The 12,458-nt window shown below is 50.7% G+C and overlaps 1 protein-coding gene across 1 annotated transcript in view; it reads left to right on the top strand.

Moving 5' to 3' along the window:
* Positions 1-12,458, top strand: part of FRMPD3 (FERM and PDZ domain containing 3) — a 241,210-nt gene that overhangs the window by 41,605 nt on the left and 187,147 nt on the right. The window contains exon 2 of the mRNA XM_077466653.1: positions 10,956-11,079. The gene's annotated coding sequence lies outside the window, so the exon portion shown is untranslated. The remainder of the gene's footprint in view (positions 1-10,955; positions 11,080-12,458) is intronic.

Here is a 12,458-nt window from a genome sequence, read left to right as displayed (position 1 = left end):
GGCCCGAAACATCTCTCACCACCCATTCCAAAAATGAGCTAAAAGCTTCAAAATAGGCGCAGGAAATGGAACAACCCATGGGCAGGCACAAATCCACATAGAACTTGCCCCGCCAATGGCACCCCAACAGCCGGAAGCTGTCTGGGTGGACCGGTAGAAGCCGAAACGCCGATTCCACATCCGCCTAGGCCATCAGAGCCCCGCGACCATACCGCCTGACCCACCGAACCGCCGCGTCAAAAGACGTGTAGGAAACCGTACACGCTTCCGGGTCAATGAAATCGTTGACCGACCCCCCTTTCGGAAAAGACAGATGATGAATCAAGCGAAACTTCCCCGGCTCCTTCTTAGGAACTACACCCAACGGGGAAACCACCAGGTCCCCCCACGGCTGTACTTCGAAAGGCCCGCCCATCCGGCCCAGCGCCACCTCCTTACCCAATTTGTCATCAACCACCCCCCCGGGTGATCCAAAGCCGAGCGCAAGTTCCGGGCTAACGGCGGCACCCCCGCTAAAGAACAGGGAATCCTAAAACCGTCCCGAAAACCCGAAATCAACCCTCGCGCCGCCTCACCATCCGGATACCTATTTAGGAAAGGAAGCATCCTTCCCAGGTTCACCGGCGTCATCCCTTTTGTGACCGGCATCGCCGGCGTGCTTACCCTTTTTGAAACAGCGGGACAGGGGGTGGTTGCCGCCGCAGCCGGAGCACTCATGTTTGAATCGGCACGCTCCCCCGAATTTACAAGCCCCTTCATTAAAGGGCCAGCACACCCCCCACTTCTTTCCGGCCGGCAGCCCCGAGGACGACGCACTCCCGCCCCCCCCCCCCCTGAAGAAACGGAGTGGGCGTCCGCGCCGCAGACATAAGCCTCATCCATAGGCTTATGTCCTTGTGATCCCAGTGCAGTTCCGCCCGCACCGCCTTCCGCTGACGAAACTGCTCATCATAGCGCAGCCACGCCAACCCCCCATACACCCGATAAGCCTCACCAATCGCGTCCAGGTAACAAAATAACGCCGAGCAATGCTCGGGGTTCTTCTCCCCTATCACGCTAGCCAAGATAGCGAACGCCTGAAGCCAATTCGCAAATGTGCGCGGGATCAGCCGATACCTACGCTTCTCCTCGTCGTCCTTCTTGGAACTGTCCGGCTTGACCCTATCCAAGTTAAACTTGAGAGAAAATCTCCACATACTCACCCTTGCCGATCTTGTCCCGCACCTCCTGCTTCAAATGTGCCTCCAACGGGCCCTCGAAGCAAACATAAACTTCGCACCGGGGAGCATCCGCGAGCCTAACCACATCGGACCGCGCCCCCGGGTCCGCGGCCACCGGGGGGACCCCCGAGCCCCCCGCCCCCGCGTCCACACTCCCCGACGCCACCGCAGTCGGGGCGTCCACCACAGGCGCAGCCCCGGACCCCCCGGCCCCCACCCCAGGACTCAGCCAGGGGCCCACCTGTGGCGACCCCGAGCCCCCAGCAAACCTACCTACCAGGGCCTGCAACCCCTCCAACAGCTCCCGCAGCGGACCCGAGGGCCCCCCCCCGAGGCTACAGGCCCCGCCCCCCCCCGACGGACCAACCGAAACCCCCCCATGCCGTCCCGGGACCCCGTGGGCCCAGAACCCCCCGTGTCACCCCCATCAGACCGCGCAAGGCTTCCGTCAGCAAAGCAGAATCATGCAACTTACCTGGCCCCACCGGGGCCCCGCCGACCTGCACCGGTCCCGGCGCAGCAAAGGACAGCTCCTCCTCCTGGGACAGCTCACTATCGGACCCGACCTCCTCAGCGCGCACCGGGGACGCCACCATCCCCCTGTGCTCAGCGCGGTCCTCCTGGTCCATGCGATCCGGAACGGCCGGCAAGGTCCGCATCCCCCCACCGCCCCCAGCATGCCGGCGTCTGAAACCGGCCCTGCCAGGCACCTTGGCGGCCCCCTGCGACCCGCCCGCCCCCCCAGCAAAGACGCGGCCCCCCTGAGACACCCCCCGCCCCCCCACCGCGCTGGACCCAGCCCCAGAGCCCCCAGGCCGTGGATCGCCCGCCATGTGCTCCCCCCCTTGAAGGCCAGACCCCAAGCCTCCCACCCGCCCCCCCTCCACCGGGCCCCGACCAGGCCCGGAGCCAGCGCCATGCTGCCACGAAGCCCCGCCCCCCTCCGGTCGGCGGCGTAACGACCGCCTGGACCGGGGAGAGCCGAGAACCGGACGTTTTGCTGGGGGGACCGAACGGTCCTCCCCCGGGCTCCGGGAGTCACGAGGTGGCCGAGGTGTAGGCCCAGGAGAAAAACTGCAGCTCACCCGTCCCGCCGATATCCTCCGCGCCGTCCGCCAGGTCCCCCCACACGGTCCTGCAGCCAGTCCGCGCCATGCACCTCCGCCGCCCGTCGCAGTCGCGCGAAGATTTCCTCCAGGTCAGCCATCGCAGAGGAGCAGCGAAAAAACTGCCTCCTCTGTGTCACGCTGGGATCCGAATGATCCTCTAAGCCACACCCCTCCCTTTTATATGACCCCTCCCCTACACTAAACTTTCTTCCTGCAAACCTTTCCTCTCAGCTCCACCCACAAAGCTTAACCCTATATGTCCCTCATCCACACTGTCATGTCCAGCACTCCTTATCATTGCATTCCTAATCCGTGCTTCTCTTTTCTAATGAGTGTCAGGAAAATCCCCCAACATTAATATCCACACAGGTATCACCGAACGCCTTAATCCAGGGAACCCTAGTGTTCCTCCAGAGGTGGTTAGGGGTTCCTTAAGCTGTGTCTGATTGACCTCCCATCTTATGGTGCATCCATGGTTCCAGGTCCAATGCCACATAGCAGAACCAGTGGTATGACATCAATGAACATTTAGTCAGTGGGGCTCTGTTCACCACTTTAAAGGGGTTGTAAATGTTAGTTTTTTTATTTTCTAAATAGGTTCCTTTAAGCTAGTGCATTGTTTTCCTTTTCCTTCGATTTCCCTTCTAAATGTTTTTTTTCTTTGCTTTCTTTGTCTGAATTCCTCACTTCCTGTTCCTCCTCAGTAAGCTGTTCAGTAAGCTGTTCTGGCTGACTAACCACCGCTCGGATGATGGTGTGAAGTTTACTGAGGAGAAACAGGAAGTGAGATATTCAGACAAAGAAAAAAAACATTTAGAAGGGAAATCGAAGGAAAAGGTAAGTGAACCAACAATGCACTAGCTTAAAGGAACCTATGTAGAAAATAAAAAATGAACCTTTACAACCCCTTTAAGGATTTCATTCCTTCCACTAACCACCAATGTAAGGGTAATTTTCCCACTGATCCAATTTTTGCAGGGGTTCCCCCTGAAACCTGAAAATTATTTCAAGGGCAAAAAGGTTGAGAAATGCTGCCCTGATCCAATCATCATGGAATGCATTAAGGCAGATGTTGATTATCCAGGAACAGGATGGGAGGTGTAAACGTTGTGGCACCACTGTGTTCTAATTACATAATCCCATCCTTGGTGTCTGCACAGGTGTTCATTGTTGGGGTATTCTCCTAACACTCATTAGAACTGAAGAAGTGTGTCAGAGAATCACCAGGCTTCAATGTCGGCACTTCCCCGTGCGCCTGCGGGGAAGAGCGGCACAACGACGCATGCATATGCGTGATACAATACAACGTCATACACGCATGTGCACACCTGTGCACACAGCTATGATCCTTACCTTATTGGCCTGACAGGCCTATAAAAGGCATCAATTTGCTCTGTGTCTTTGCTGGTTTGTCTTCTCAGCTCAGCTGTGTTCCTCTGTTTCCTGTTCCTGTTTACCACTTCCTGTTGTGACCCGAATTGCCTGAAGACTCCTCTGATTCTCTCCTGACCTGACCCCTGGCTTGTTTAACGGACTTCCTGCTCTTAGCCTTGCTGGCTCCCGGACTGATACCTGTGTTTGACCCTCAGCCTGCCTCTGTAATATCTTCTGTCTTCTGCACTTAGCCTTGCTGGCTCACGGGCTGATACCTGTGTTTGACCCTCGGCCTGCCTCTGGAACATCCTCTGTCTTCTGCACTTAGCCTTGCTGGCTCACGGACGGATACCTGTGTTTGACCCTCGGCCTGCCTCTGGAATATCCTCTGTCTTCTGCACTTAGCTTTGCTGGCTCATGAACTAATACTTGTGTTTGACCCTCGGCCTTCACTCCAGGTGTTAGAAACCCTGCCAGGCATTCCCTTCTAACAAGTTCCAAGACCATCTGCACGGGCATCTCTTCCCTCAGAAGACCTTCTGCATACAAGTCACCTGCTTTCAACCCGTGCCTCTCCGTGCCCTGTACCCACTGTTCCATCCTCAGGGGTACTGTGCACCCAGCTGCAAGGGAAGCCGCTCTCAGCACTTCGGCTCTGGTGAGTACCTGACAGTACAAACCAGCCATGTCAGAAGCCGACAGAGCTGGCTCACCTCTTGAGGCTCTCTGTCAGCAGGTTGCAGTCCTCACTCAGGCAGTGCAGCGACTCCAGGATGGCTACTTTCAGATTGAAGGTCGTCTACAGCACCTGGCGATCTCTCCCAATCCATCGGATCCTTCACCTTCTACAGCCAGCAGCTCTTCCGCTTCGCAAGCTCAAGGCGGTGCTACACCTGCAGTAGTCATGACCCTTCCAGAACCCAGGGTCCCTACTCCAGAGCGTTTTTCGGGCAACCGAAAGAAGTTTAGGGCATTCAAAAACGCATGCCTCCTGTACCTGGCTCTGCAGCCCAGGACTTTCCACTCTGAATCAGTGAAGATGGGTTCATCATCTCCCTGCTTTTCGATGAACCGCAGTCCTGGGCCCATAACCTCCTGAAACAGAAGAGCTCCCTTCTCGATTCCGTAGAGACCTTTTTTTGAAGCCATGTCACAACTGTACGATGACCCTCAACGCACCGCTATAGCCGAAGCCATCTTGCACTCCCTAACCCAGGGAAAAAGACCAGTAGGACTATATTGTAGAGTTTCGCAAATGGTCTGGGGACACTGACTGGAACGAGGCTGCCCTTAAATACCAATTTCGCTTGGGCCTCTCTGATGAACTGGCCCGGGTAGATACCCCTGCATCTTTAGAAGACCTGGTCCAGTTGGCTACCAAGCTTGACCGACGTCTACGGGAGCATCGCTCTGAGCGTTTTTAGTCATTTAAACCCACGTGGATGCTACCCCGGGTACCACCCGTACCTACACCTGCTCCAGTCCCTTCCTCCTCTGCTGACAGTGAACCCATGCAGCTGGGCCTAGTCCGGGCTCCGCTCACCCCTGACAAAAGACTCCGTCGGCGTCAAGCCAACCTTTGTCTGTACTGTGGTGAATTTGGTCATTTCCTGCGCAGCTGCCCTTTAAGGCCCAGTAAGTGCCGACCTCATGCTGCTGTGAAATCTCAAATTTCGGGTTTCACCCAATCTCACCTTGTCCTCCCGATTTCATTACAGGTGGCGGAAGAGGAGATTCGGCTGGGAGCCATCATTGACTCTGGAGCCTGCAGTTGTTTCATGGACTTAACTTTAACTCGGAATCTGCACATCCCTCTCTGCACTAAGAAACAACATCTTCAAATCCCCCTGGCTGATGGCTCCCTACCCTGTTCTGGTCCCGTGACCCAAGAAACGAAACCGATTTTGACATCCACTGATTCTGGCCATCGTGAATTTCTTCGCTTCGACATTATCCATTCTCCGATGTTTCCGATCATCCTCGGGTTTCCTTGGTTACAAGCCCACAACCCACTGACTAACTGAAACAAGAAGGAAGTACGCTTTTCTTCTCCCTACTGTTCACAGCAGTGTCTCCTGCCAACCTCCCACAAGTCCACCTCTTGCTTGACAATACAGACTAGTCCTGATAATCTCCCGCATGTCCCTTCAGCTTATCATGACTTTTTGGACATTTTTGACAAGAAAAAAGCTGATACTCTGCCGCCCCATCGGCCCTATGACTGTCCGATTGATCTGCTACCCGGTTCCAAAATACCATTCGGGCGGATCTTTCCATTATCGGAAACCAAATTGGAAGCTCTGCACTCTTACATTGATGAAAACCTAGAAAAAGGATTTATCCGACCATCCTCTTCTCCAGCTGTCGCAGGTATCTTTTTCGTTGAGAAAAAGGATGGTTCACTCAGGCCCTGTGTGGACTACAGGGAACTTAATAAAATTACTATTAAGAACCGGTACCCGCTTCCCCTCATACCTGAACTTTTCCAACGCCTAAGAACTGCTAAGGTATTCACTAAGCTAGACCTGCGGGGAGCATATAATTTAGTGCGAATATGCGATGGAGATGAGTGGAAAATGGCTATCAGGTCTAGATTCGGACACTTTGAATACCTAGTGATGCCCTTCGGGCTCTGCAATGCCCCGGCCACATTCCAACACCTCGTCAATGATATATTCCGTGAGTATCTAGACAACTTTGTAATTGTGTATCTTAACGATATTTTGATTTTCTCCAACTCACTAGAAACACACGGAACACACGTCAGGAAGGTCCTCCTCATCCTCAGAGAGCACAGGCTCTACCTAAAAGGAGAGAAATGTGAGTTTGAAAGAGACACTATCCAATTCCTCGGGTTCATCATCACCACAAGGGGAATCTCAATGGACCCACAAAAGGTCAAAGCTATCCAAGAATGGCCAGCACCCACAGACAAGAGATTCATTCAGCGATTTGTTGGCTTCGCCAACTTTTATCGCAGGTTTATTTAGGGATTCTCCACGATCATTTCCCCTATTACTCAACTAACCCGTCAGCAAGTAAAATTCCAATGGTCTCAGTAAGCCCAGGAAGCTTTTGATGAACTAAAGAGACTTTTCACATCAGCCCCTTTCCTTCGGCATCCCGACCCAAGTCTTTCTTATGTATTGGAGGTAGACGCCTCCTAATCCACAGCAGGGTCGATTCTTTCTCAAAGGAGTGGCCCGAAGGCTCTCCTTCACCCAGTCGCCTTCGCCTCTTGGAAACTCAGTCCTCCAGAGAGGAATTACGATGTCGGGGACCGAGAACTTCTCGCTATAAAATTCGCCCTGGAAGAGTGGAGGTATCTATTGAAGGGTGCGTCTCAACCCATCATGATCTTCACAGACCACAGGAACCTGGAGTACCTCAGAGCTGCCAAACGCCTCAGACCCCGACAAGCACGCTGGGCCCTCTTTTTCTCCAGGTTCAATTTCCACATCACCTACCGCCCGGTTCCAAAAATTGAAAAGTGGAAGCACTCTCCTGAATGTTTCCAGAAGCCGATGAACCATCTGAACCTGCAACTATTCTGTCTCTACACAACTTCCTCCAAATCATCCAGCCTGACCTAGAAACAGACATTAAACAAGCTACTGATCAAATCTCCGAAACTACAGCATCCTCCTTAGAAAAGAAACATGGTTTACTATGGGCACATAGCAAGATATTCATTCCTCCCTCTGTAAGGCTCCGGATTTTGCAGACCTTTCACGATCATAAGATGGCAGGACATTTTGGGGTCCAGAAGACTGCTGATCTGATCTATCGTTCCTTCTGGTGGCCGGGTTGGAGGAAGGATTGCAGGAACTATGTCCAGTCTTGTATTATCTGCCAATGAAATAAGGGGGCTAACACCAAAGCATGGGGACTTTTGAGATCCTTACCTGTTCCTGAACGTCCCTAGAGAGAGATCTCTATGGATTTTATTGTGGATCTGCCATCTTCAGACAAGTTTACCACGATCCTAGTAGTAGTTGAGCGCCTCTCAAAGATGGCATACTTCCTACCCATGTGTGGCACTCCCTCTGCTGCGGCCACAGCAAGTATTTTCATCAAGGAAGTCATGAGGCTACATGGCGTCCCCTCCAATATCATATCTGATAGGGGAATTCAGTTCACCTCCAAATTTTGTAAGGATCTCTGCAAGGCACTGGAGATCAAGACCGCTATCTTCCGCATACCATCCGCAAAGCAACGGGCAAACAGAAAGAACGAATCAAACGTTAGAGCAATACCTCCATTGCTTTTGCTCCTGCTCCCAAGACGATTGGTCTTCTCTCCTGCCCTGCGCGGAATTCGCCTATAATAACTCTGTACATTCCACTACCAAGCAAACACCATTTTGGGCAAACTATGGCTATCACCCTTCTTTCCTGCCAGATTCCGTCCCTGAAGTCTCCGCTCCTGCAGTCCAAGAAGGGGTAAAGTCAATTCAGGACAATTTCCTACAGATTCAGGAGGCCACGAAGAAGGCTCAAAGAGATTATGAGGTGTACTATAATAGAGGAAGGAGTTGTCTGAGTTTCAAGATCGGGGATAAGGTTTGGTTATCTTCTGCCAACCTGAGATTGCCATACCCGTTCACGGAAGCTCAGTCCCAAGTTCATTGGCCCCTTTGAAATCAAAAGGGTGGTAAACCCAGTAGCTTTTGAACTGGCGCTACCTAGTTTGTACAAAATGCACCTGGTGTTCCATGCATCCCTATTAAAACCGGTGATTCCGAGCTCTTTCACCGGAAGACAAGTGGCACCACCTCCACCCGTCGAAGTTGAAGGTGAGGAAGAATTCGAGGTGGAAGCCATAACGGACTGTCGAAGAAGGGGAAGACAGACCCAATACCTGGTAAAATGGAAAGGGTATCCCCCTGAAGACAGTTCTTGGGAACCCTCCAGTAACATCCACGCTCCTCGACTGATATGAGATTTTCACCGGAGACACCCCGAGCTACCAGCCAGATTGGGCATCCGGAGGCTGCCCCTTGGGGGGGCACTGCCAGAGAATCACCAGGCTTCAACGTCGGCACTTCCCCGTGTGCCTGCGGGGATGAGCGGCACAACGACGCACGCATATGCGTGATACAATACAACGTCGTATGCGCATGTACACACCTGTGTGCACACGGCTATGGGCCTTACCTGATTGGCCTGACAGTCCTATAAAAGGCATCAATGTGCTCTGTGTCTTTGCTGGTTTGTCTCCTCAGCTCACCTGTGTTCCTCTGTTTCCTGTTCCTGTTTACCATTTCCTGTTGTGACCCGGATTGCCTGAAGACTCCTCTGATTCTCTCTTGACCTGACCCCTGGCTTGTTTAACGGACTTCCTGCTCTTAGCCTTGCTGGCTCCTGGACTGATACCTGTGTTTGACCCTCGACCTGCCTCTGGAACATCCTCTGTCTTCTGCACTTAGCCTTGCTGGCTCACAGACTGATACCTGTGTTTGACCCTCGGCCTGCCTCTGGAATATCCTCTGTCTTCTGCACTTAGCCTTGCTGGCTCACGGACTGATACCTGTGTATGACCCTCGGCCTTCACTCCAGGTGTTAGAACCCCTGCCGGGCATTCCCTTCTAACAAGTTCCAAGACCATCTGCATGGGCATCTCTTCCTTCAGAAGACCTTCTGCATACAAGTCACCTGCTGACAATCCATGCCTCTCAGTGCCCTGTACCCACTGTTCCATCCTCAGGGGTACTGTGCACCCATCTGCAAGGGAAGCCGCTCTCAGCACTTCGGCTCTGGTGAGTACCTGACAAAGTGGCTCGGAGAACCTACAAAATGTCTTTAACATTACAGAACAAGGCCAAGTGAATGGGACTAACTACTACTAAATATACCAGGTATAGCATGACCTGGATACATGGGAATCTTCACAGAAATCAACATATTAGCATAAAGAGCAGCCATTCTCAACTAGGGTGCCTTGGGTTCCTCCAGAGGTTGCTTGGGTTCCTCAAGCTGTGCCTGATTGACCTTCCATCTGATGGTGCCTGCATAGTTCTGGGGTGAACACCACTTGGCAGAGCCAGCTGCATGAAGCCAATGATTTTTTTAGCTGTCTGTGGAGGTTGCATTCTGACCACCAATATAAGGAGCATTCTTCCCACTGACTACCAATGTAAGGAGCATTCTTCCCACTGATTACCCATGTAAAGAACATTCTTCCCACTGACCACCAATGTAAGCAGCATTCTTCCACCTGCCCACCATTGTAAGGGCCATTCTCATAGCTGACCACCAATGTAAGGAACATTCTTCCCAATGACCACCCAATGTAAGGGGCATTTTATGCTTCATCCCCAATGTAAGGGGCATTTTACCCCAACATTCTTTTTTGGTACAATACATTTTTATTGAAAGATGCACAGAAGCAGATCAGCAGGTCACCCGTGCAGGGGGATCAGGTGGAAAACACAGAAATACACAGAACATCAATGAGTGAACAAATAACAGGCCTATTTTGTGGAATAGGTGCTAAGAGTATGACCCCACAGGCCGTAGGTCTGCAAAGATGACTGAAGTCCAAAGACACCTGCACATTACAGGAAAGAATGAGGGTGAGAACGGGTGGGAGCCCAGAGTGGAAAGGAGAAAAAAGAGACATAAGGAAAGAAAAAGGGAAATAAGGAAAAAATAAAGAAGGGGGTGGGAGGATAAGGAATGAGGGGTTGGGGAGAGGGGAGTTGGGGGAGAAGTGGGGGAGGAAGTAGGGAAGGGGAGGGGAGAGGGCAAGATACCCGCAGGCTAGGATTTAGCCCAGATCATTAATTAAGAAGTGCCCAAACTGGTAGGGTGCAATATGGAGGGAGCATAGAACCACCAAGGAGACCAAATTTTGAGAAACTTGGCATGAGTCATGTAGAATACTTGACATTTTCTCATTATTCATGAGGTTCATCAACATGCTCCTCACCACAGCAATCGAAAAAGAGGGCTTCTACCAGGCTTTGGCAATCGCTCTCTTTGTGGCGATAAACTGGTAAGTCGCCAGTTTTTATCTGTGTGAAAACAAGCCCAGAATCGGGCAATGCAGCAAAGCCAGCTTGGCATCCTTACAAATGGATACATGGAACAAGGTTTGAAGGACCTCAAAATTATTTCAAGGGTTCCTATGCTGTAAAAAGTATGATAAAGACTAATATAGACAAAGTAACAGAAAAGAAATGAGAAGCTCTTGTACAAAGGTTTTGGATATGAATTAATTTGCTAATGTGGTGTTGGTATTTTTGTTTTAGGCTCCAGGAATGGCCTGGGCTTCCAATGGTCCAAGAGGTCCTGATGACACAAGGGATACTAACGTGTAATCCAGACTGGCATACTAAAGGACGTCTGACTGAATCAGATCTTAGTGCTGTCCAGGTAATGAAGTGTCTCAATTACTATGTCCAGCCAACTCGTACTTATTTTTGTTTTGGATGGAATTTGAAAAATTACACGACCACTGTTGGGTTTTCACGTCTATCTGAGGCCCTGTTAGAGAGCCTTTCTCCTTACAGTCTACCCTGGTGACAATAGTTTTACCAGGCAGGAAGTGAAGGGAAATCTGAGGGGACACAGACAGGAATATAAAGCCAATGGGGGTTCTAACCTTCATTTACTCTTCAAAAGTTTTTACACTTTAAATTGAAGTTAAATTAAATTAAAATTATGAATTCAATTTTACATTTAATTTTTTTTATAATTTTACATTAAAAATTAAATATATTTTTACATTTAAAAACTAAATTAAGTTTGACATTTTAAGGTTTAAATTTAAGATTAAAAATGTTTGTCTATGTTGAAGATTTACTCTTCACTTTCAGTCTTATAAAGCTTTTGTCACCGAAAGTCAGAGGTTCATTTCTTTCCCTATTCTATCCAAAACTGAAAAATAAATTTGGGCTTGACATACACTTTAAAGCCCAACTCTGTGCTCCCAGAGGATCTCTCCTTTCTCTCACTCCCCCTCTAAGATCCCGCTATCAGTTGTAGCAAGGTCCCAGGCTTCCTTTGATCTAATGAGAACCTCCAGGGCCAGGGATAGCTGACATCCTTCTGTATATGGTGGGTTTTGTATATGATGGGTTATGTTGGGTTGTGAGGCATGGTGGGTGCAAGATGGATAAAGTTTTTGGGCACCAGGCACTTCTTGAATGCAAAAGAAAGTTTATTTCTCTTAACAAACTTTTTGGGAGAGAGAGGGTTAGGGCCAGTACACCCTTAGGTAGTTGCAAGATTAATTGGAAGACTCAGACTTCAATAGAAGGACAGCCATGCAGGGAAAGGCTGTCTCCTACAGTCTTTAACAGTTCCAAATACAAAGCGTAACAGTTCCTTTCACTTTTACTACCACCTTTCCTTGTAGTTCTTCAGTACACTGAGCTCCCTGTCTCTCATTAGACCCACTGATTCCCTTCCATGAAATCCCTTGAGCTCCTTCAATCTTCACGGTGGTATCTTCCTCAAGCATCACCCCCTCCTCTCTGCTGGGTCCCTAGCTTAGCACTCTAGATACCTCTTAAGCGTCACCTCCGCTGGTTGGGTCCCTAGCTTGATACCCACTGAAGTCTGATTGTTCACCATCTCCGGTTGGTGAGAATGCTGCTCCGATACTTGCTTCAGTTACACACTGTGGTCCCTGGTAATAAAGCGGATAGTTCCTTAGTGGCGACAGCTTCCCCTCTACCTCCGACAGGTTCTCCGGCTGGCAGAACGGTCACTTCTGGTTGTACTGCAAGCCGCAATCCCAACCCTATGTT

This window comes from Lithobates pipiens, unplaced genomic scaffold (genome assembly GCF_037356315.1).
Source record: "Lithobates pipiens isolate NorthernLeopardFrog02 unplaced genomic scaffold, aLitPip1_a1.2 Scaffold_1, whole genome shotgun sequence".
Taxonomy (NCBI): Eukaryota; Metazoa; Chordata; class Amphibia; order Anura; family Ranidae; genus Lithobates; species Lithobates pipiens.
This window is presented reverse-complemented; position numbering and strand designations above follow the sequence as displayed.